The 25,477-nt window shown below is 43.3% G+C and overlaps 1 protein-coding gene across 2 annotated transcripts in view; it reads right to left on the bottom strand.

The window, feature by feature from the left end:
• The window catches only part of LOC143355780 (uncharacterized), a 326,631-nt gene that overhangs the window by 291,963 nt on the left and 9,191 nt on the right, over positions 1–25,477 (bottom strand). The window lies entirely within an intron of this gene.

The raw sequence follows: 25,477 nt of genomic DNA, 5'->3' as shown, positions 1-25,477 counted from the left end.
TGGCTCGTCAATATTTGTTGTTTTTGTTCGTCTGGCGAGCGACCCGCGCGCCGGCCAACGGGAACCCGTCGGAAAAACGAAGAGTTTACCATTATTTACACACCGCGGTACCCGGGGATCGTATAAACTCCGCGGGCACGAAGTGAAATTAATGGACTTCGCCATATTTTCCGTAAGTTCGCGCGAAATATTGCCTTCGTTTCGCGGATACACCGAGACACCGCTCGACGAGCACCATTCACATCGCCCCGCGCCGGTATTGCAAAACACCGGCGAAATATTTCCAAAAATATCTTTGTTTGAACATTTTGTACACGCACCCGTTCTTTGATTCATGCGCGCCACTTTATTTGCGCGAGTTCCTTTTTACGCGCGGTAAATAAACTCTCGATTTACGGTGGATTGTTTTATACGCGATTTCATGTACACGGTGTACAAAAGTAATAAAAAGTAAATCCACACCTTTGGATCGGTGGACATCTGTAAAAGAAACTTGCCGCAAAATTGTTTGTAACGAAGAAAATTGTGGTTAAAGTTTTTTTCACATCTGTACCTTCTACTCGTCGAGAAGAGAAAATGTTTGAAATGAACTATATGTCGCAAACAAACCGTTACTGAGATATAAGCTGTTAAAGTTTTTACAAAATTTGATTGTGTGGAGTTACACGTATACAACTACAGTCCACCTGACCGTGTCGATGCGAGAGAACATAATCGTGTGCGCGCGTCGAGACAGACGAAATTTAAAGGGAAAATTTGAAGCTGCAAAATATGAAAGAAGACCGTATATCCAACGCGCAACTAAGTGCAACATTGTATAAGAGGAAGACATTTTCTGAGCCTTCTTGTCACTATCCGTGAGTATGTCATAGGTCTATGACATAGAGACGGATAGTGACACTTACGTTTCCAGCGTGCACTGCGTATTTCAAATGCAACGTTCGACGAGAACCTCAGAATTCGTCTAAGTGTCTCTCGCCAGAACCGCGCAACTGACTTATAACGGGAACTCACTGTACACGCAGCCTTGCCCGCAGCGGCGTGGCTTCGTGGCCGCCGTTCTGCGTATGCGCGGGGCAAGAAAATCGCTGCCCGTACGGGCAGACGGTGATCTAGCAAATGAGAGGGGACATCGGAACTCGACCAGCTGATCTCTAGACGACGTATCGGAATTCTGGCGGTGCCCCGAGGCTCCGGCAGCTTGCGAATATGTGTTTTTCTCGGCGAACGGCCAGACTTTCTTTCTCGCTCGTCGAACGCGCTTAATAGGTCGTTAGCGTTTGATGCTAGTCGTCAAGGTGCAGTAGACCGACCAGTGATTGCCGCTATAAATATCGCGCGAAAGATACTACCAGCACTTTCTTTTTTTGTGCATTACCGTTTAGCACGCTGTCCCGTAATTACAGCTGGAAACTGTTAATGACGATGTAATTGATGCTTCTGCTGATGCCGATGATGATGATGGAGCCTCGGAAACGGTGAGAACTGACGTACCATACCGATTTATCGTTACGAATTCGCGAACGATCCCGTGCTGGACACGTCGTGCAACGTTTTTCTCCGAACTGCTGATATTCTTGACCCCTGTTGATTTTTTCCCGCCGATTATGACCGTTTTTAGACCGATCTCCGCATTACACCGCCGCCCCTTCTACGTCACCGAATGTGTTCAATATCGTTTCCCATTTCCCATATTCCTATTCTCCGGCGATCGTAAAACCTTTAATTGTCTCTTTCGGGCGATTTCGACCCGTTATTTCAGTGTAATTACGAAGACGTAAAAATGAATTTGTTTCTATTCGACGCTGGCCGAATGGTCAGCTGGTAAACTTGTTGTTTACTATTTCCAGAAGAACGCGAGGAGAGGGATAATTGTTTCTTAACACTGTCTCGGTACTTATTCAGAGGAAGCACTAAAAGCACCATCCATTTGCAAAAAGCATGATTTATCTATAAAACTGATGAATTAAAAGATTGATGGTCTGTTAAGCCTCACATAAAATAGAAACCTCAACTTTTACCAATTTTTCTGCAAGCTTAATTCGGAAGGGAGTCAACCTGTTGGAAAACATTTCTTCATGTTCGCGTATTCCCCCATCCGATTATGGAGAAATGAAAATGCTACGTCGGCGGACATTTCACAGCGCCGCGACTTTCCATTCGATTCTCGGTAGTCTAAATCACAGTGATTGTGCACAAACGAACCACCGATTGCCGCAGAAAAACGAGAATGAAAATACGCGCATGCCGCTATCTATGTAACCAATACGGTGAATGAAATCCCCATTTCCAATTGCTATGGCGGAATCGCGTCGCGATGCTTGATTGAAGGCTGCGACCCGTGCTTTCCCTTCTGTCCTTTTTATCTGTAATTACGTTTCGAGACAGCCTATCATTCTTCACCGAACTTCACTCTTTAATCACCTTGCTCAAGTCGTCCACATTCGCCACTGTTTTAGCTTTTGACCTTTATTAACCCTTTGCACTCGAAGCTATTTCAACTACAAAATGAAACATTTTTTCCGGCCTAGAATATTTCCCTTCTATATATTTACTTTCATATTATACATACGAAAATGATACAATCTACTCGTGCAATACTGAAATGTTTAGTAATTTATGAAATACAAATAAATTTAATAATGTAAAAAATATTTTGAATAGTGATACAGCCATTTTCAGTGGCGCCTTACAGTCGCCATTAGAGTGCTAAGGGTTAATCACCTTTTTTCAATTAGAGTTCGGTTACTGATTATTTGTATCGCCGTTTCTAGAAGGAAGCTGTTCGAAAATAAAATCTGAAGTACTGAGATGTGATCAAGTAGATTTATAGTGCAGCTTATCGCGCGGCGGAAATTAATTGAGTACGCCTTTTAGGTCAACTTCATGCATTGTAGCGTTCGCTTACTAAAGGATCCAATCAATTTCAACACTAAACATTCGACACTTCATTCCATTTTTTATTACATGTGCATTTTACAGATCCTAAACAAATTTGGTACGACGAATATATTAAGGGGGCCGGCATGGTTTGAAATCCATATACGTGTGCAAGGGTCAAAATCTAGACAAACTGCCGCTTCAATATTGCAATGAGCAGTGTAGAAGTGGTTTTCAATTGTGTTTCCTAAAAGTCCAATCTACGTCTGTATGAAGCCCAAATCGCGAATTTCTACCTCATCGTGGAGTAATTTGTAATATTCGGCAGAAAATTCGAATTCCGAAGCAAGTATGACATCACAAGATGGCTGCCGCTGAAAGATTCTCTTACTTTCGAGAGATTTAGTGTTCGTATCGAAAAAAAGGCTCCATACAGACGTAGCAAAGACATGTACAAACACGGTGGTATGCATTTTTAATTGATTACTTACTTATTTAAGACGTAAAATGTCTAGAAAAAAGGCACAGGATAACATAGCGTGACAGTCAAGGCCAAATTCCTGCCGGCCCCCTTAACCTAAAAATTAACTTTAAAACCTGGACAAATAATTCTGTCAGCCACATATGGGTGACATGGCAGCCAACGTGTTAAATCCCGCATGAAAATGAAAAAGTATGCAATAACGAATATGATCCTCGGAAGGTACGGACGCCGCCATTTTATTACAGGGTTGTAGAAGAAATTATACTTGTCAGAATATTTTGAACAGAGATTTCAATACTTGTTATTCCATGACTTTTTTTCTTTTTGGTTATAACAGTTGCGGTCCCTGGTTTCTTCATAACTTTCTCGCAAACGCATCGGTTCCGTTTTCGCGCGCAATTCAACCGAGCAGGTTCAGGTCAACGATCGAGGTCGAATCGAAAAGCTGCTCGCGACCGTCGAGTCGCGTCGCGTCGCGTCGCGTCGCGTCGTCGATTGGAAACGGAACGAAGGTGTCCGACCCCGCGCGATCAGCCAAAATTCTTTTGATAAGTGCCGTGGTCGCAGCCCCGTTGGCTACACGCAATCGGTCCGTGCGTCATCCTGAAATCGGTCGTCCGGTCAACGTTGCCAACGATGACCTGTTCGGTTTCGATGGTCGTGGCCGGGCGAACGGCCTCTCGTTGGATAAAGCCGCGACAAGCCCGTCGTCGTCGATTCCGCTGGACAATGCAGCATCCACACGGGGGGGGGGGGGGGGGATTCAATAACTTTCGACGGCCGGCGAAGAAGTTGAAGAACCATCGGGGAACCGGTTCTATGATTTCCAAACGTATAACCATATTCCGAGCGGGCCCTCGGACGAGTCGCGGCGCGCCGGCTCGTAAGTCGCGCGTTAAGCACAATGTAACGCGTGTTTACGTCCCTCGATCCCCGTACTCGCATAATAGCCGCCAATTAAGTCGATTATCGACCGGCGGGCTTAACCTTCGATCGACAGCTGCGGAAGATGTAATGAGAAGCCGCGACCTTTCCTTCGCCGATTCACGCTTTCACCGAGGACTTTCTGCTTTGTGTCTCGCGAACAGGCTTGCCGTCGCGCCGCGCCGCGACGTTCTTCAAAATGGTTTTCATTTCTCCAAGGACTTCGCAGTCCTTGACACTCCGGCTCCGCCGGAATCCTACTCAACAGGGATTTTCCTGTAACAGTGGTTGACCCTTTGCGGTTCTACAGTCGAGCCGGACCCTTCTTCTTGTAACCATTCCCGTTGAATACATTCAAAGAATTTCAGAATATTGATTTATTATCAGCTCGTTACAATTATTAGGAAAAGAGACAAACGTCCACGTAGTTCCTGTATCTTGCGATTAACGCAGACAATGTTTCTTTCGCATCAAAATCGGCAGTTTACTTGTCACTAGTTTTATGCATTCATGGATAAAAGACTTCGGGGACTGGTCCAAACATTTTCCACTCTTCAAGATTAAACGACGGCATACATTTTCGTTTGACTTCAGTGTCTTAAAATCGACTCGGACGATTTTACTTCGCACAAAGTCTCGCCGGTTACTTATCCTTGTCGAAGAAGCCACCGGACGAAGGACCAAAGGATCGCAAAGACCCGATACATTATTTCTTGGATTCCTCCGGTGTCCAATGTTGCGGACAGGCCCCGTAAATCTGGCCGACCGGTAGCCGGTGTGGAACGGTCGGATCAAGGTTGGAATCCGTCTTGCACCGGGCTGAAGATTGAAGCTGCGTCGTGGGCGTACGCGACGTCGCTTTGGCTATAGCTGGCGGGTAGCCGTTGGCGTCGGTGTAGCCGGTGGTGTTGGCTGCCTCTTCAGGGAATCTTTCCTCGATGGACCAGTTCCGGCAGCGGTGCTGCCGTCGCGGCGAACGGTCTTCGGCGAGTGAGAATAGACCGGTGGTAGGAAGAAGACAGTGGGGGAGGGACAGTAGTCGGGGGTAGGAGGAGGAAGACGAAGAAGAACGCGAGCCGAGTAGGCAGAGGATGAAACAGGAGCAAGGTTAGGAGAGGGACGGTCGATGGAAGAAAGAAGACGAAGACGGTCGGAGGAATAAGAGCAAGAGAAGAGGACGCCGTGGATGAAGAAAAGGAGGATCAAGAGGAGGAGAGTTGCTTAGGACACAGGAGCAGAAAGACGCGCACACACGATCGAACGAGGCAACCACGAGGGAAACAGAAGAGATATGTGCGAGACGCGCGAAGAGTAGAAGGGGACGTAGCTAGGGCGATCAGCGAGGTGAAAGACGAAGGTCGCGAGCGCGGATAGTAAGGGCTCGAGGAAGAGAGAAGACGAGAAACGAAGATAGGTGTAAAGAGACAAAGAGAACGAATGAGACTGACAAGAGAGAGAGAGAGAGAACTGCCGAGGAGAAGAGAGATGCTGAAGGAGGCTCTGAAGCAGCCACCCGAGAGGCGTTAGATCCGACTAGACGGAACAGCGCACAGTGATCCCAAATCGTCAAAACGTGCTCAAAACCTCACAACTTATTACAAAATTATTGGTTCTGCTTGAAAATTTGTATTAGGCCGTTTTTGGGGTCGCTGATCACGAATCTGAACTTGAAATTAGAAAATTCGCCGTCCCATATTGACCTGAACGTGGGGAAAGACTAATTCTCCGGATAGCAAACTCTACCCTTTGTATAAAGTAGGTATTCTATTTGCACTTCATGGTTCCCAAAGAAGAAAGAATTGAAGAATTGCTGGTCTTTTTACGTACAATAAGATCCCATAATCAAAAATATAGGTTTCCATTTGAAAAAAACAAAGTTGACCTTCAAATGACCTTGAGAACGCCATCCAAATAAAAAACTGATACTGCCATGGACACGTTTTATTTATATGTTACAAAATAAATGAGATTCATAAGAATTTTCCTAAATTTAAATTTCTCGAGAAATACTGGAATTTTTCTCGAGAAATGAGAAATAATCAATTATAAAATTTCTCGAGAAATTCAACAAGTTTTAGCGATAGACCGTGTGAGACTTGCAACTGTTACTCTAAATCGTAAAAATTGATGCCTTCACTTTGACTCTCTCTTTGCACACATAGTTATCAGTTAACAATAAACATTTGGCACTAGAAACTATGCAACTTACCTCCACAAACAGCATCCATAATGCACAATTAAAATCGGAACGTTTCAACAGAATTTGTACACTTGAAATTCGCAATGTGCTTCACAAGCTTAAAAAGGTATGGTCTAATGAATCGGACTGTGGAACGGGTTGAAAAATGACCGTCTGTAAATCCTGAAACCCACGGTTCTGTGCGGGCACGCGGATCGAGCCGCGCGGAATTCTTATAAAATCGGGCCGCGCACGCGCTGCGCCGAGCTGCGCCTTTCTGGAAAAACATCCGTTCCATCAGCTTCGTTATTTACTACGCCCGTATACGTCTCACTCCCGGGCATGATTCATTCCATAAGAGGCGTTAATCAGCATTTAAATTTAGAGGCCGCGGGACGCCCCGAACCGGAAAAACGATTATCAAGCGGAACGATCGAGACACGTTCCAGCACCAACCCCGTTATCGATCACACACCCCCTCCCCCTGTCCGCACGCGATTCCTAACTGGGATCGTCTCGCCCTACCGATTTTTACATCGTTACCCCCAATTTTCTCTGTTAACATTGATCCCCAATTCTGTGCGTTCGTGCAAACTGCAGAGACGCGAAATTTTGATTTTAGTTCGAGCTTCTGTTGGATTTTGTCGAATATAATTGAACTTTTTCCGTTCCACCCTTGTACCAATTAGTTTGGGACAGATCAATTTAAATCTTGAGCTTTTTTACGAATGTGTAGACTCGCGATTTCATGCACAATGAAAATTTTCTACGTCGATTGTAGGAGATGCGAGTTGAAGGACAATGTGCTTCGTCTTTTGATCATTTTACCGAGTCGAAAATGAATTTCTTCATAGTTTTGTAGTACACGTTTTTGTCGCAAACGCATCAATGCAGCAATATTTTGGATTTGCTATTAACTCAACCCCTTGCCCTACAATATCGAGTCAAGATTCTGAACAGAGTCTAATTAATGTGTATGGTATTAGTTTCCCTTGAACCGAAATAAAATTGTATTTTGTTGTGGTTGGTATACAGTTGACTCCCACTAATCATCTCAGAATATGTATAATTCATACAGATCTACAAATCGTACTTTCTAAATTTTCAATGTAAATTCACATTAACAAGTTGCAAAACACTTAATTGCTGTATCATTATTCAAAATATTTTGTACACTAGTAAATTTGTTTGTATGTAATAAATCACATAAACACTTCAGTATTGTACGAGTAAAATGCACCATTTCCATATGTATAACACAAAACAAATATATACAAGGGAAACATTCTAACTCAGAAGAAATGTTTCGTTTTCGAGTTAAAATACCTTCGAGTGCAAAGGGTTAAATTCCATATTTAGATAATAGTTGATGCAATTCGCTTTCAGAATCGGCGATCGAAGGGTTCAACGTCCGCGAGGAGAGGCTTTGTGTACGGAATTCTGGGAAAAATGTTGCTCACAGAAAAACATCGCTCGGCCGATTACTTTATACACGAAAAGTTGTGCAGCCGAACGAGCACGTGCAAAGGAGGGTAAGTACATTGCCGAGCACACACGTGCTCGCTCCCCTTTATCACTTACGGGGGTCCAATTTTCGTCTGCCGAAAATTACGCTCTCAAAGTTTACCATAATTTCCGGCGCGAGATTGTCGTTCCCGGGCGGAGAGGAGCCAGCCGCCGGTCGTTTACCGCTTCAATCTCTCTCAATGACTGGCCTTGTTAGTAACAATATTAACAATAATTTATCGCGTCTCTCCTCAATCGTTATTTTCTTTACAACCTCTTTTATCCTCGACTCGACGTGATCTAATCTGATCCGCATCAATTTCACTCTCCTGACGTCGTCCCTCTCACCCCATCGATCCATTTCCATAATTCTTTGTCTAGCTTCCCCTATATTTCACCTCCCCCTCTCCCAAACTTTCCTCTTCCGCCATTCTTCTCAATTCGAACTGCATTTTTCTTCGTGACCGCGTCGAATCTTCTACACCCGCTCGTCCCGTCGGTACATTTTTCCGCCTCATTATCGTCGCCTAATCTCTCCTGTCCCCAGTTTCACCGCCGGCATTCCTTCTTCGCTCAACTATGTCAGAACCGTCGCTATTCAGATCGAAAGATAGGACTGTTTAAAATAAAGTTCTTTTATTTAGATGTTTTTGTATTTTTCCATTCGAATAACACCCGGTACACTAACAGGTAATTTTTTGTTCCTAGATGTTAGAGCTCGTCCAATTATTCATATTTCTTTCAAGCTAATGTAATCCTGGAGGTATCCAGCTACGAGAAAATTATTCGCTTTTTGTATTCGTGTGACTATGACTACGTGTCACATCCGCGGTTGATATCGTTTTGTGCAATAAACAAATAAACAAATCTCGGAGCTCGGGGCTACACGAAACTCCGCGTGGCCAATAGTTTCATAGAAATCGCGTTGTCCGAGTCTCTAGAAATAAATTCTTGTCGCATAAAACCAGCATACACTACCGGCCAAAAGTAATTGACCACATGTAAAAATCGCATAATTTTCTTAAAATTGAACCAAATGGGTTGAGATTACCTTCTAAATCGGTTAATATCGTTATGAGTTATAAACATTTAACTGTGATCACATAAGGGTGAAATCACTTGACAATGCCGAATATCTGCGACTTTCATTCTTAAGCTCTCATCTTGAAATGTTTATTGCTCATAGCAACGTTCGCCGATTTAGATGAAATTTTCACCATACACACAATTAACGTAGATCTACAAAACGTATTGATTGAAGTTTCATTACAGGCTTAGATAAAAAAGTTGAAAAAATTTACTTCAACTTTTCTCTTCGCAATTTCGACCAATACCAATTTTTCCAACATTTCGTTTACCCGTTACTTGGTAAACTTCGTCATTTAACGTGTCAAGAAATCTCAACCCATTTGGTTCAATTTTAAGAAAATTATGCGATTTTTATATGTGGTCAATTACTTTTGGCCGGTAGTGTAGTTACACGTTTCACTGGAAATATTCTACGACTCTTTCGCAGCTCTCCAAACTTTTATAGACCCTACAAAACCGTCGATAAATCGTGTAATTGTAAATTCATTTCTGACACAGATCCGAGATAAATCTTCTATCCGGTTCGGCGAAATGATTCCGGATAAACAAGTTACGACTGTGGTCACCGCGAAGAGAAGAGAAATCACGGGCGGCAAGGTACTTGCGGGCCACCCTGTGTATCTTCCGCTCGTTAGTAGGAGAACGAACACCGGCAATCTGTTAATCAGCCTGTCAAACGATTTTATTTAAGCGTCCCGCAGAAAACGAAATTTCGCCGGTCAGGCTGGTCCGCGTGAAACCGAAACCGTGCAACCCGAGGAGGTGCCGTGCAGAAGAGTCCGGGGCCCGATGTGTGTGTATATCTTATCGCGGTCGGGCCCGAACGCATCCCTCTGAATATGCATCGTAGGCAGAGGGCCCGGTCTCCTCTCGCCTTATTTCTCATTTTTGTCACCGGCCGGTAATGGGCTTAATTCGCCACGCAGGTCTCTCTCGGTCTCGCGGGTCGGGTCGGGTCGGGCCGGGCCGGGCCGGTTAGGGTAGGGGCGCGGAGGATCCTCGTCGCGCGAACAGCGAACATCAGACACGGCCGGTTGGCGTGCCGGTCGAGGCTATAATCGTCCTCGCGTGTAATGTACGATCGGTAGGAGGACAAGACCCACTGGGTTTCTTCTCGGTGAGCGAGCTCGCCTCCTCGTCGAGAGGAAACTAGTGTGCGCGGCGATGTCAATGACACTGCAGCCGCGCAGCTGCTGCACACATAAGTCAAGCCCGATGCAACACGTGCGAGCCGCAGGTACATACGTGCGCGCCCGCCTGCTGCCTGTTTGCCTGCCTTTACCTGCCCTGTTCCTCTGTGCCTGCCCGTGTCTGCCTCCTGCGTGCGTGCGTGCGCTCGCACGCCTCGCAAGCTCCAGGTCCAGGAGCACCACCATCCGAACCACCGGGTCCTTCTTCTATGTATACAGGTTCCTCCAATGCTGTTGGAACTCCAATCACCTAGTGTCACTCTTCGACACTGTGTCGTAGGGTAGCCTAATAAAGGACGTCTCCTAACGTCAGACCCCTGATCGCAATGTTTTCTCGATATACAGGGTGGGGCAATAACTATGTCCAGTTTGAAACGATAAGACATGCACGTGATGCAGGGATACGAAGATTGCAACTTTCCATTGACGGAAACGGTCACCAATTCGAGCATCTCCCGTAATGGAATAAAGTTTATTTTACTACCATATTTGACCTTGCATGACCTTCAATGATAACTCGCTGAATTCGTCTCAACACTGGCTATCACATCGTGATAAAAAAAAAACATAGCATTCCATTTAAAAAAATAGAGTTGACCTTGAAATCTCCTCTATGCCTCCACTCACGCAGAAAATGTTTGTCTCGCAATATGTCCCCCTGTATACCGTGTAAGTTTTCTATATAACATTTTTTCATATTATTACAAATAACGGCAATATTCAAACTGGACATATAGCTATTGCCCCACCCTGTATGTCGACAAGACAAAATATCAGAAAATATGAGACCGCGTAAACCGCGTAAACAGATGTAACCTTGTTGGTCACGCGAAAGAAAGTTTTCCTCGCGAATGAATAAGAGCAACCGTACCGTATGTACGTTCAACCCTATTTATTACCGAGACAGGGATCACGAGTTATGAAACGCCCCGTACACCCGTGGTTCCTGTAGGTATTTGTTCGCTCGTATGTTACGCGTTTAAAGGAGCCCGCACGGTGAGCACATATCGAGGAGCCCCGTTCGAGGGAAAGATCCAAACCTGTGTGTACGCCTCCGAGGGCAGAAGTCAAATATTTCCGTGCTGTCCGTGACGAAGGGGCGAAGGCGGACCATCACGCACAACCGCTCAATGGCAACACGGAATGGTACCGTTCTGGACGAACCCCGATCAGGAAACGCAACTATTTGTTTCAGTAATTAAATCGGGGATTTTGTGAGTTTTTCTTTTTTTTTTTTTGAAACTACAAAATTTAACTTTTTCTCTTAATTAAACCTATAATATTGTAGTTTGCGTGTCGCGGCTCTCAACAGAGCATTATGCACCTTAACCCCTAGCACTCGAATGGCGACTAAAAATTGCTGTGTCATTATTCAAAATATTTTTCGCATTATTAAATTTGCTTGTATTTCATAAAATTTTCGTATGTACAACATGAAGACAAAAATATATATAAAAGAAATATTCTGGGTTGGAAAAAATGTTACGTTTTGGAGTTAAAATAGCTTCGAGTGCAAAGGGTTAACTTTTCATGTACAACATGAGAAAAAAAAATATATATATATAAGAGAAATATTCTGGGTTGGAAAAAATGTTTCGTGTTGGAGTTAAGATAGTTTCGAGTGCAAAGGGTTAACTTTTCGATTTTGATTTCGTTAAATCGCTTCGATCTTACAGAATTGATTAAGCTACAGTCTTAAAAAATCAGGCAGTGGATCCATTTTGAATTCGTGATAAACCCGTTAGGTGGATTAGTGCTGAAAGAACCGAGCATTAGAGGGAGACTGGTTTGCCATTAAGATCTACTAAAAGTTATGGAAACTATAAGTGTAGTACGTATGCCCCGAATTTATACAATTTTTGTCGCAATAAGTACGTAAATACATTAACCTCTCCACTCGAATGATGACTCTGAAGCACCACTAGAAATTATTGTGGCATTATTTCAAAGAAATTACAAAAAATATACAATGTATTTGCTACATTGCAAAATTTGTATTGAACAGATGACTGAACAGTTACATATTATATGTGGAAATCGGATCAGTTTCGTATGAATCAAATGAAAATATTCTAAGACGGAAGAAAAATTTAGTATTCGAATGAAAATAGCGCCGAGTGCAAAGGGTTAACTTCTCGAGTGACTACCGACAAAAGTATCTTCCGTTTTTTCGAGCAGGTCAATTTTCAGGAGTTGCCGGAGTTCTGTAAACATCGGATATACCTTACTCGCGTGCTCACGGAACAGCTACGTATGTGTGTGTGTGTGTGTGTGTGCCGTCGTAATTACAGCCTGACAGAAACTTCTGGCGGTGAATTAAGGCGAATAATTGGTATGCCTTGCTAAACCGAGTCAAGCGGACGGCTTTTTTATTTTTTTGAGAAGTTTGGTAACAGTTGGAGGTGCGTCAGTTGCTTCCGGTTAATTGAATGTGTCAAATCAGACCCGGGAAATGCGGATCCTAACAGAGGAAACAAGTTTCTGTTTCATATTCCGAACGAAACGCAACTTTGCTTGCCCGTAAAAAAACCGTATAGGGTATTATGGGGGAACCCATAAGTAATCAATTATTTTGAAATCTAAAACAAACTTTGTAGTGAATTCAGGTTTTTATTTCTTAATTTACTGCATAATCTCCATCATTATCAAGGACAGTTTGCCATATTTCATGCAATGACGAATATGATCCTCGGAAGGTACGAACGCCGCCATTTTATTACAGGGTTGTAAAAAGAGATTATACTTTTTAGAATATTTTACTACTCATTTGCTTCTTTTCTTTCTGTATGTCTCACAATGTAGAATACACGTGTATATGCAGAAACGACATGTTTCTTTAGAAATTCAAACAACAATCGCAGGAAAGATAACGTTCGCAAAATGTTGCGCACCATTGAAGCAGGAATGCAACAATGTGCTCGCGAGCCTGTAAAAATACAGATATGTGTACATACACGTACCCTGTCGTCGCGGTGAATTAGGTTAACTAGAGCTGCGTGCTCGAGAAGGGACCAAAATGGAGACTCGTGTATGAGATATACAGAACCAGTTTCGTGAGAACGTTTTCCGCAGTGGTCGCGGTGATCAAAGCGACCATAATCGAGTGAACTCTGACCCGCAACTGGAATTTAAACTGGAATTAATTAAGTCTACACGAAGGGCGCACCGAACTTGTCCCTTTGAAACAACTCCCGTTATTAACTGCTTCATCTACGAAACAAATTCCTTCATTTAGAAAGACAACTAGTGTTCTTCCCTCTGTAGAACCAACGCCATGTTCCGTTAAACTGTACGAATTCCAGCATAGAATTTCGCATTCTTCTACAAAATTGTTTACTTTCCTGCTGTGATTGGTTTAGAATCTGTTGGGAAATTTCATTCTAAACATTCTGCAAATTGTTTCACTCTTCGCTCTATGATTCAGAGCAAAGAGTTCTCTGTGTAGGTGACCTCGACAGCAATTACGTATACAGTATAAATTCTTGTATCAATTTGACGCAGCATTCAAGGATCTAATTACGACACTAAAAGTGACTGGTCTATCGTTTTGACAATGATTCTGTCCACAAAAATGCAAGCATCCAGTGTCATATAAATCGTGGCGGGTTTTAAATAAATCCCACGTTGTCGTTTTCATAGGGCACTGTTTTTTTTTTGCCAGCTACATTTAGCGCTCGTCAAACTCGTCCCGCGTTAGCTTACGTTGTCACTCTGAAAGAAGGAATTTAGAAAGCTAATTATTCATGTTCCCATCGTATCCGATTTTTGTTTAGCATTGTATCAATTTGACACGAATGAGCGGATTAAGTTGTAAAACCGACGGCAAACCAAGAGTTACGCGGCAGATATAATCGTAACCATAAAAAGAGAAGAAGTAGTTTCAAATATAAAACTCGGCCCCGTGTAACGTACTGAAATATCGGACCATAAAAATCTGCGACGAATCGATTCTTCGAAACTTTTAAACGATTACGCCTTTTCGAGGAGAGCTTTGACGCGCGGCTGTGTATAAAATAACTCGCATAATTTCTTTTCTTTTTTTCTTCTTTTGAGATTACGACTGAAAATTGTTCGCGCAAACACAGCTTTTTTTTTTTATTCTTTGCCGCGATATAAATTTCACACGGCTCGCCGGTGGATACGTGTGTGGTTGAAACGTTGCATAATAGGCGGCCGCGTGCGTACGCGCCGCGTAATGCATTATAAAACGAAGAAAACGGATTCGCCCGTAATACAAGCACGATATTAATTACGGCGTCTCCTTCTTCATCGAGAGATCCAACCTCCCCGCGATTCAAAATCAAGGAACTGTCGATAGGAATGAGGTAGAGCGATGAAATTTTTTTTAAATGAAAGCTGCAACTTTGTAGAATATTGTAAAAATAGAGAGATTATGGTACGAACGTTTTTTAACCTCGAGAAAATTCGTTAAACGCGCACATATTCAAGAAAATCCGATCATGTCCAAATTGCCCACTGTGTGCCGTCTCGGGGATCGTAAGATCGAGCCCCAAACGAAAAAAAAGATAAGAGCCAGTCGAAGAGAGATCCGTCCAGTGAAAAAGGGAGAAAGGCAGGAAATAAAAAAGGGGAGAAACCATAACGAACGCGCATTAATCAGGCTCGCGGTGGTGCACGTGTTGCGGGAGGTTCCCTCGCGTTGCTCGCACGCAACCACGCACGCGTGGGCGTTCGCATCTTTTTCGCGTGGTTGTAATTATTATAAATCCGCTTTCGTCCTCCCCCTCCCCGCGAGAGCGCTAACATAAATCCATAAGAATATCCAACCAACCGCCGCGAAAATCGCATCCGCCGTATTAATGATCGACTAGTTTACGACCGCGGTAAACCTTCGAACCACTGGGACGGAAGTTACCGTTACCATTACCGGAAAATGGCGTCCAGAAAGAAAAATTAACTCGCATCAGTTGTACATTGACCTCTGGAAATATTTTTTCCAAAAACCAAGACCGATCGGACTGTTTAATCAATATTGGACTGAGGACCTTCGCGTATTTACATCATCTCCAAATTTGTAGAGGACACGTATACATACTAGTGAAAATTAGTAGAGATTAGATTTCTCTATATATGTCGCCAAGACATACCTCGCGAGTATGACCTCGAGAGACCTCGGACGCCGAGGAGTGTAAACATGTCTCCTGGACGATACGTGACGCTGGCGAGACCCGTTTTGTTGACATCGAGTTGAAATCGAGAATTCACTGTATTTCTCTTAGAAGAAAACTTCTAGTCAACAAAAGAAGAAGGCTTCTCCTCCATTCTGACTTTTAGAAAATGGAGATAGTTTTAACGATTACACTGCGGATTCTACGCATTCGTAGCATGATCGAGCGTGGTTTCCATTCAAACACAGTTTTCTCGAATTGTAAAGTGATCATTCTAATCACGAATATTGAAGCACTGATAAATGCCGAAACTATGCGTACGTCTACGTGTTCAAAAGTTTTGTGTTTTTATGGTGTAATACGATTTAAATCGGCGAGTCCTCTTGTTGCTCGCTTCACGCGAATAAAAATTGTCAATTGTTGGTTTGTTAGTTATTGTCAGCTATCACTGGATGACCCATATATTAGGCGACCAGCAGGGCCTTGTCCTTTTGTATAGTCACGTGTCCTCGATCCCGTTGCTAGCAGCTTCCGCGTGCGAAAGTGAAACGATCCCGTGATTACCTGCGGTTTCGTAGCCGGTAACACACAACACATCGTGGCGCGTCGTTCGCGTGGTATTCTCTTACCGAGCATCCGGCCCCCGAACTGAATTTTACAAGAATATCGCTAACTTCTAGCGGTCCCTAAACCTTGTATCGATAACCGATTCCGAATAATTGCTTCTAACTTTTGTTTCGGTCATTTAACCGTTTGCACTCGAAGCTACAATCGTTTTCAGTCATTTAACCCTTCGCACTGAACTCTACTGCCTGATTTTTATTTTGCGGCGGTCTTGAAAGACTTAACATTTCTGTAAGATCGTAAGCGATTTAACGAGATAAAAATTGAAAAGTTAGCCCTTCGTACTCGAAGCTATTCTAACTCCAAACGAAACATTTCTTCCGACCTAGAATATCTCCGTTCTATATATTTTCTTTTCATGTTGTACGTGCGAAAATGGTGGAATTTACTCGTACAATACCGAAATGTTTAGTAATTTATTAAATACAAACAAATTCAATAATGTAAAAAATTATTTTGAATGATATAGCAATTTTTAGTGCCGCCTTATAGTCGGCATTCGAGTGCTAAGGGTTAAAAACAATTTCATTTAACACTAGGTTTACGGGACCCGTCAAAATGACGGGTTCTAGTATTTTTAATTTAAAATTATTAAGATTCCAAGGTTGCATACATGAGAAATAATTTAGCAAATTTATTTCTTTGGGTATAGATTATTTAAAAAATATTGCTAAAAATCTAGGTAGCACGTTCTTGGTATTTTTATAAAGTAATGCAAAATAGTCACGTTTTGTGCTCCGTAAACCTAGCGTTAAAAAGCAGGAATGAATCGTAAAAGTATTCAATACATTCCTAACAGAAATGACAAAAAAGAAAAAATCCGACGAGGGTCTACGCGATCATTTTCGAAGAAGTTATAGGAAGAATCAACGGAGTCCGAAGAGCAACAGATAACAATCGAGAGGATCCGTGCACGGGATATGTTTAAGCAACACTGTACACAAAAGTGGTTCGGATAAAGCGGCTTTCCTACACGGAATTAACGAGCAGACGAATTTCACTTTCGCGTCAATCGCAAAATTGAATCAGCTGAACGAGGTTCTGGCTCTCGTTTCCCCTCCGGGCTCGCTTTCCCCGATTGTCGGGACGACCGATTGATCCATCCGCGACGACTACGGCTAATCAGTTTAATTAGAACGCGTACAAATTAGCCGTGCGTACCGAACAGAAACGAGCCGCACGTGCGCGCGCGCCGGTCCGCGATCATTCGCAACGAAAACTCGCAACGATCGCGACTCGTTACCGGGTACGGCAGGAAAGAGTGTATTTTCTCACGTGCGCGCTCGCGAATATACGTCGACGTCTTCGTCATCGGCACTAAAAGCTAACGGTAAGCAACGGAGGAGGCGTCGGACCCTGCTGAGACTAGCCCCGGCTCGGCTCACTGCCGCAAGTGATTTCGAGTGAGTCACGCTTCTGACAACAGCCAGAGCTAACCCTTTACGGGACACCATTCCTCAGACAAAAGATGTCTCCTCTTGACGAACATTATTAACACTGGGTTTACGGAGCACTAAAAACGACTATTTTACGTTTCCTTATAAAAATGAATACATCTATCAAAATCTGTAGCCATTTTTTAAATAATATACACCTATCTATTTGTTAAATAATTCCTCATGGAACCATGTTTGCAATCTCAATATTCGCGAATTAAAAATATTAGAATCCGTCATTTTGACGGGTCCCGTAATCTAGGTCTTCGTAGATTCGCGATAAGGTAGAGTGACTACATTACCGACAAAAAATGGTTTCACGTGTCTCAAGTTTTCGTCCCTATATAAAAATATTTTGCCGCTGGTAAAGGGCTCGTTCGAAAGAGGAAGGTTCAATCTAGTGCGCCCCGGTCAGGAGCTGCCGAGATTATGCATATATTTGGTAACATAAGCGTTAGAGGTAGGCCAAAGATTGACGACGCGCATGCCGTGGAATCCGAGCATTTTTCTGCCATTGGATGAATTTTCTGGATGAAATCGAGAGCAGCGCTAGAAAATATCTCCAGCTACAAATTCAGCTATATTTTGTCTTGATTCTCTGCGAAACAAAGCCGAAAACTTGAAGCACGTTTCAGAATTCATAATGTCGATAATACAGAGGAAAAAATGTGACAAGTTTAGTCACAGACTTAGGACCCGTCGGATCTCGAGTCTGTGTCTGAATGCTGTGATTGGAAATTGTTAATTAAAAAGTCACGTGACTATCCCGGGCCCTTAATATTACGTGCATTCTCGCCACTCGAGTAGCTTCTCCGCCTTCTCTTTCCTCGAGAAATAAGTCCTGCACTTATTTGGCTTCTTCCCGTCCTTTCCGGTTTTCGAGCTGGGAATAAGGATGTTGCGAAAGAACCGAGGAATCGTGGGAAGTAAGCGACACCGATCGAAAAATCATCGAGCGCCTTCGACCGAATACCGTGCTGCAGGACGAAATAATATCGTAAAACGATACCTCGTGCGCGCCGAGGACTCGGGGACGCGCATCGTTAAGGATGTCCGTTGCATTGTTCCGTCGAAAAAAACTGTTTCGCCCCGGGTAACGACACCGGGTTCGCCGTGAACCGTGAACCTCTTTCGCACGTCCGCATAATCCTTGCTCGTTCGCGGGGGAAGGTTAAGGGGGATCATCAGAATGGCTCGTGAAACGCGTTTCACGCCCTCTTGAACGGACGCGGATGGTAACCCAGTCGAATTGCTGCTAACGGTGCAACGATGAATGAAAGGATCACGTTGCGAACTCTGCCGAGTCGATTTACGTCGTTCACCGTTCACGATTTTACTGTTACAAACTCAATTAACCCGTCTCAACGATGAAGTTTTTCTTCGACCGCGACGAAACATCTTTGCTCGTAATGGTACTTTTTTCGAAAGCTTTTACCAACGACCCGTGACATTTTGCTGATCGAAACGACACCGAACGCGACACTATTCGGATCGTGTTCGCCGGAAGATTCGTCTCGTCGGCTGACTGTTTTCATTTATTTATGTCTGAATGGTTTTTAACCCTTCGCGCTCGAAGCTATTTTAACTCGAAAACGAATCTAGAATATTTCCCTTCAATATATTTCTTTTTCATGTTATACATACGAAAATCGTGCAACTTACACGTACAAGAATGAAGTGTTAATACAAACAAACTTAATAATGTAGAAAATATTTTGAATAACGATACAGCAATTTTTAGTGGCGCCTTATAGTCGCTATTCGAGTGCCAAGGGTTAAGGGATACATTTTTACAATGGAACTGAAGATAGAGAATGTTGTCTTGGACACTGATCATTTTCAACCGAAGACTAATTTTGCCAGATCAAAGAATAACCGAGAAAATGCAAATTTGAACGCAAACTTGAAGACGAAAGAGAGGTTCGCGACTCTGCTTAATGGAAATCGATGGATGCTTATATGGGCCCGAAATGTCCTTTAAATGTCCTGACACAAGATCTTTTGTTAAAGCCTATCCACGCGGCGCGGTAGCCGGAGGTGAATTATCGATTGCATTGGCAACGACGCGGCGGCAGTTGCATTTTAAGTCGCTGCGATGCAGTTTACGCGAGCAGACCATATTTTCGCTCGCGTGAATAGCGGCGCGTGGGATTTTTTCCCCGAAGGTCAGGAAAATGGTAACTTGTCGATAAACGGATATTTAGCGTAAACGGCGTCATCCTCGACTTCGACCATTAATTTTATCTTGCTACTCCAATGTCTACCAGATTCAATCCCCACAACAATCATAACTTTCTCAAACTCTTCCTTTCTATTTTTCCTATTCTATTTTTCTATTGTTCCTCACTTTCATTTCGAATAAAATCGAAGCAAAAATGGAAAATTCTTGCACAGCTCGACTCGATGAAAGCAAAAGGCAATTTATATGTTTCCTTAACAAAGAATACAATAAAACAAAACACGAGGGTTTTACATTTTGCTGGGGATAGCAAAAATTCTTTTCGTTGTTGACGAAAGTCGACGTATGGATGATATTAAAAATTCATTTCTAGATAAATGACCCCCTCCACTTTCGAAAAGAGCAAGGCACTCAAAGTTTGAACGAATCGTGAAAGTCGCGATAAAAGGACTCCAGTTTTTCACGGGCAGAGATACGCAAACGTCGGCTTTTTAATTGGTGTGAGCGTCGCCTTAAGTAACACCGCGTTACGCAAACAACTTGCGCTTTCGTATTGGTTTTTTCTTCCCACGACGCGACGGGGCTCGCACACCCACAACGGCGTCTGCGCCGCTGTCTCATGCACCACATACAGCCGCTATTTTTCCGCAAATCAACATTTACGTTGCTAATACCTACGCGAAGTTATTCTCGGAGTAATCCATAGGTCATTGATAGGTATCCTGCTGCTCGCGGGTAAACACGAACTCGAGAGCAAGGAAAACCCGACGAAGACCGTCCTGAGCCTGTCGGGCCAGACGAACGCATCCTCAACCTTGCGCTTGACGAACTATCTGTATGCAAACTAAGAGTCTTTTGCCAGTATTACAAGAAAAATGACAAAATTATAAACTTATTTCTTTTCTTCGCAATTCTGGCAAGTTGATACTCGCTTTACGATTGCTACCGTTGCGTCTACTGACAAAGATTGTCCCTAATATACGACATTCGATCATGATGCTTAGAATGACAAAAAGATTGCAATAGAGGTGTCACGGTAATTTCTATAACTTGAAAGAGAAAAGTGGTTAACTGGATTAACGCTAAAGCTACCGAGCATTAAAATTGGCTAGTATGCATCGACTATGATTTGGCTAGGGTGCATTTCTTATAAAATTAATAAGATTTTGTGCTGTTTCTATCCAAATGTATGCTCGAACAAAGAAATCTGTTGAAAGGCGTCTTTGTAATGTTAATAATGGTCACATAAAAGATCTGAAACCGGTCATTTGGCTGACCGCGGTAGGTTTAGTGAAGGGATTGAAGAGACCCAACAGAAGTCCTTCGACGTCCCAGTATTCTAGATTTTAGCATCCCCTAACTTTCGCAACAGCCCGAAGCTCTTGAAATTCTGGACCTATTGTAACACCTGGAACTTATCAGATTTGACGAGCTCAAGGATGTCCTTATCGGACTCGGTGAATCAAAGAGTGTCTTCGCCGGATTTGGTAAGTTCAAGGGTGTTCTTATCGGATTTCCGGTGTTCAAGGGAGTCCTTGCCGGGTTTTGACGAAGATAGAAGCATTATGTTTCTTGAATCCGGAATCGCATCGAGTTCCTTTAGCTGAATACAGTTTACATTCTGTTACGTCACTGCTCGGCGCTATCCCCATTAATTGAGGTTAGTTCGGACGACTCAGGCCATCGGCAAGGCATGTAGAGGGTGCCCGAAAAATCGTGGTACTTTATTATTTGCTGGATCGATTCTCAAAAGTTAAACTCGTTGCGAAAACGTGGAGGAAAAGTTTCAAATTGTGATTTTAATTGTGAATTTCTTCTTGCGTATCGCGCAAACGACGATGTCACGTGACCGATGGCAAAGAGAGGGTAACCGTGTTCCCCTTAATTACCCCGCTCTGGTTACACTGGTTCGATCGATTTCTCCGACTACAATCTTTTACCAACAAATCCGAAGGCTTCATCATGAAATCAATTTTCGTTAAAGCATAATCGTTGTGAACACAGCATTGCTTCGCACGGTTCGTATCGTGCGGAATTCCGTGTACAATGTGCGTGAAGATTCTGAAACGGCCTGTAGAAGGCGATACAATATCACCGAGTTATTAATAACCGCAGACTGATTCGCAAAGCGGTTCTAAACTAAGCGATATCCGGCGGTGGCCCTATTTCCTCGATGGCGGATCGATCCGTCCGTAAGTGTTTCTCGTTCGATCCCCGGTCGAATCGCGAGACAAAGACGAGTCGAGATTGCAAATGAATCGAGCCCCGGACCGGCCACGAGTCGATTGAGGCGACCGCTCCGTATATCAGGGCCAATTTACCGGCCATTATACGTTTGCCTCGCTAACCGGGTCCCTCCTCCTCGTTGTTTAGTTTATTGCCCGAGTGCGAAAATCTTGCGCGTAATCTCCGGCCGAAATATTTTATCGCGGGGTGGCCGCTCCACCGCCGGTTTTCGGACGATCGCCAATTAAGCAAATCGACGTTCCACCTGTTAACTCTCTCACTGACTCTAATATTATTATTTACACTTGCAAGTCGTGGTACGACGAGAATAAGTTCGAGTTGCCGGTATATTCACAATTAAAAGTCGGAATGAAAAATGTTTGCCGACCGCCGCGCGGATTACTGTAACGACATAACGATATAACGAAACCCGTGAGATGCGCGCTAATTGTAAGTCAAGGATTGATCCGACTCGCCTCGACGGTCATTGGACGAATAAAGTAATCCAGACACATCGGCGAGTAAGGGTTGCGAGAGAACTGAACTTGCTAGGCACAGTAAAAATTGCTAATAATAAATTGCAATGATCGCTGATACAGTAGTCAAAATTATATACAGGACGAAGGGAACAATCTCAAGGTGTATTTTTGCAGGATTCGAATGGTGGCGGTGGAAATTTCAAAGTCAAATTAAGTTTTTTTAATGGAATCATATATTTTCTTCTTTGTCATAACACGATAGCATTTTCCGAGATGAATTCAACGACAAATGACAGACAAAACATTAGAAATTATATTATAAATTTGTAACTTCTTAAGTTGGCAATGGTAGCACGTATCTGGTTGCCGGCCATTAGCTGCACACTGTAATCAAAGATTTCCGTTTTCAGATAAACGAAACACCCTGTAGAATATAATCTCTGAAGTGATAAATTTAAAAAAGTGGATCAATCAACATAAATTCTTCAGGAACACACGCTTTCGAAAGAAACTTAGAAATGGAGAAGCTCAATGAAGTATAACATATATTTTATTCATTGTATACACGTCTATTTCGAGTCTTGATCATTTTTCTCCGTTGTACGAAGAAATCGTTATTGTAAACATTTTCGCTCGTACGTTGGTAATTAAACCAATCTTCGGATTCCGATCTCAATTCGTTTAATAATTGGATATGACATTCTTCTTTCTTCGGTAACCACTGTTTGGATCACTTTCTTTCGAGATCCCCGCTTATCTTTCTTTTCTTCATAATAGTAGCCCCGCTGCAGCTAGGGTTACAGTGTCTGTACATCGGGCATGTTCTTTTAAAAGAACTGACAAGAAAATCTATATACTAAACGTAGCGTGAGTGGGTTCAACTACTTGCCTGCATTATTTATTTAGGACTGCACAAGTAAAAGAGACGGTAAGACGGATGGTGCGTAAAGGTCTTTACGTAAATCTAGCCGTTGAAAACAAAAGGTAACTGTTGGATTTTATTTCATAAATAGAACAAAATGAATCTGTTATTTCTTTAGAAGCAAGGATCGTTTGAATCGGCTTTTGATATACATTGTATCTGCAGTTAATATACATGGTATGTTGTCCCCGGCATGGGACCCTCGATCCTCAGTTGTTCATATTGGACTGTTGCTCCTCTGTTTCATTTCCTTGTTTCATTCGCGACGTTTCTCTCAAACTGTGAAGACGTGTCTGACGACGTGCTTTTAGAGAATTGATTGAAATATAAGAATTATTTCGTATACAGATAAAGAGTGTGATTTCATTATAAACACCCATATCCCAATAGTAACTGTTTATTGCGGCGTCCGGAGGGTTAAGGGCCCGGGATAGTCACGTGACTTTTTCAATAATAATTTCCATTCGCAGACTTAAGATCCGTCTTGGTCTTGATCCGCGCGCTAGATTGAACCTTCCTCTTTCGAACGAGCCCTTGACCAGCGACAAAATATTCTTATATAAGGACGAAAACTTGAGGCGCGTAAAATCACTTTTAGTCGGTAATGTAGTCACTCTACCTTATCGCGAGTCTACGAAGACCGGGCCCTTGGATCAAGGAATTTGATCAGCAACGCCGAAAGCCGGATCGCAACGGATCTCGAAGAGGGGGAAGATCCCGGCGAGGGTTTGGTTGCTGGCAGCAATCTGCCGAAAGGAAAGTTATTGGAAGCGTTAACGATCGTTCGTTTATCCTTGATCGAGGTCCCCGAAGATTGCGAAGCCGCCGCGCCGCCTGGAGAGCCGCACACAGTGTGTACAGAGCCGAGGGAGGTCGGTTTCGAGTCAGACCAGGCTGAGCATTCGAAAGGAATGAGGATAGAAGGAACGGTTCAGCCAGGCCAGATATATTTAACCTCTTCGCTGCGCAGTCCGTCCGCGAGTAGCAACACTTGCTCTCCGCGATTTAAATAAATGTACGCTCCGAATACCAGCCATTGTTTCGGTCCGCGACTCAACCACTAACCAGGCATTTGCAAAACAAACAACAACGGGCCCGTTCCATCCACCGGTTACAACCACGACCGCCACTACGACGCGTTATTATTTCTTCGGTCGGATTGCCGAACGTTTGAAGATTTAATCCGGACCCCCTCCCCCCCCTTCTGTTGTTTCCGCGGTTCGGACGGCCCTATCAGATCGCCAACGAAGAACAATATGCCCCCCTGGCTGAACAACGATAACGCTTTCGCCAGTCGTTAGACCAGAAATTTTGCGCTACTGTTAACACGTGTACAGGCGAAAAGAACGAAAGCAGTACGTGTTCTCACACTATCTCCACCCGATCGGAACTGTTTGGTCGTAAATTTCTATGCGCAACGCATGTCTTTCGAAATTTGGCCATAAAAGTCGCAATTTTCATAGCGATCCGCGACCTAGTCATTATTACGCGTTCGTTAATACGAAGAGAGAGAAAAACAGAAGACACATCGGCGAAGAGAGAAGAGAGAACAGAAGAGAGTTTGGTATTTCCGTACACGAGTATTAGTGGCCTTAACACACAGATAAATGCCTCAATTCATTGGTACGTTTTCTACGTACGAGAACCACATTTGAAAGAATGGTAATTTCATGGTCGTTTAAGATTCTCTTATAATTTTTCTCTGGTCAGTTAACAAATATTCTTGAATAATGGAACGCAAGTTTCGGTTGATATTATTTTAAGAAAAAGCTTCTTTTAGACATAACCATGCAATTAGAAAGCTTATTGCCAGGCATCCGGTAGTTAATGTGCCACCAACGTTGTTGTTTTATTTTCAAGCTGTCGGACGTATCGATAACGAAATTGATATCTATTCGCAACCGGTGTTTCGAAGAATTAATGTATAAACACTTGAAATCACCTGCACATCCGCAGTCTAGATCCGCCGAGTCCCCCCAGTGGCCTAAATAAGTCAAGCTAATCTTCTGCCGGAAGTGCACATGCTACTTTGTGGGGCAGCAAGCTTCACAGCGAACAATTTAATTGCTGAATCAGAAATCAGACAGCTGTTGGTAACCGGTGACTCACTATGACTACATCAACAATAGATTTGACAGTGACGCGGCAACCCGTTGCCCATTCCACGCCGAATCAGGTCCTCTAACGTGGGTCGTTAGCGAAAAGCTATAATCACCAGAAATTGTGCGGC

The sequence above is a fragment of the Halictus rubicundus genome, chromosome 7, assembly GCF_050948215.1.
Source record: "Halictus rubicundus isolate RS-2024b chromosome 7, iyHalRubi1_principal, whole genome shotgun sequence".
NCBI lineage: Eukaryota > Metazoa > Arthropoda > Insecta > Hymenoptera > Halictidae > Halictus > Halictus rubicundus.
The sequence above is the reverse complement of the archived record's forward strand: the minus strand, read 5'-3'. Positions and strand labels throughout refer to the sequence as shown.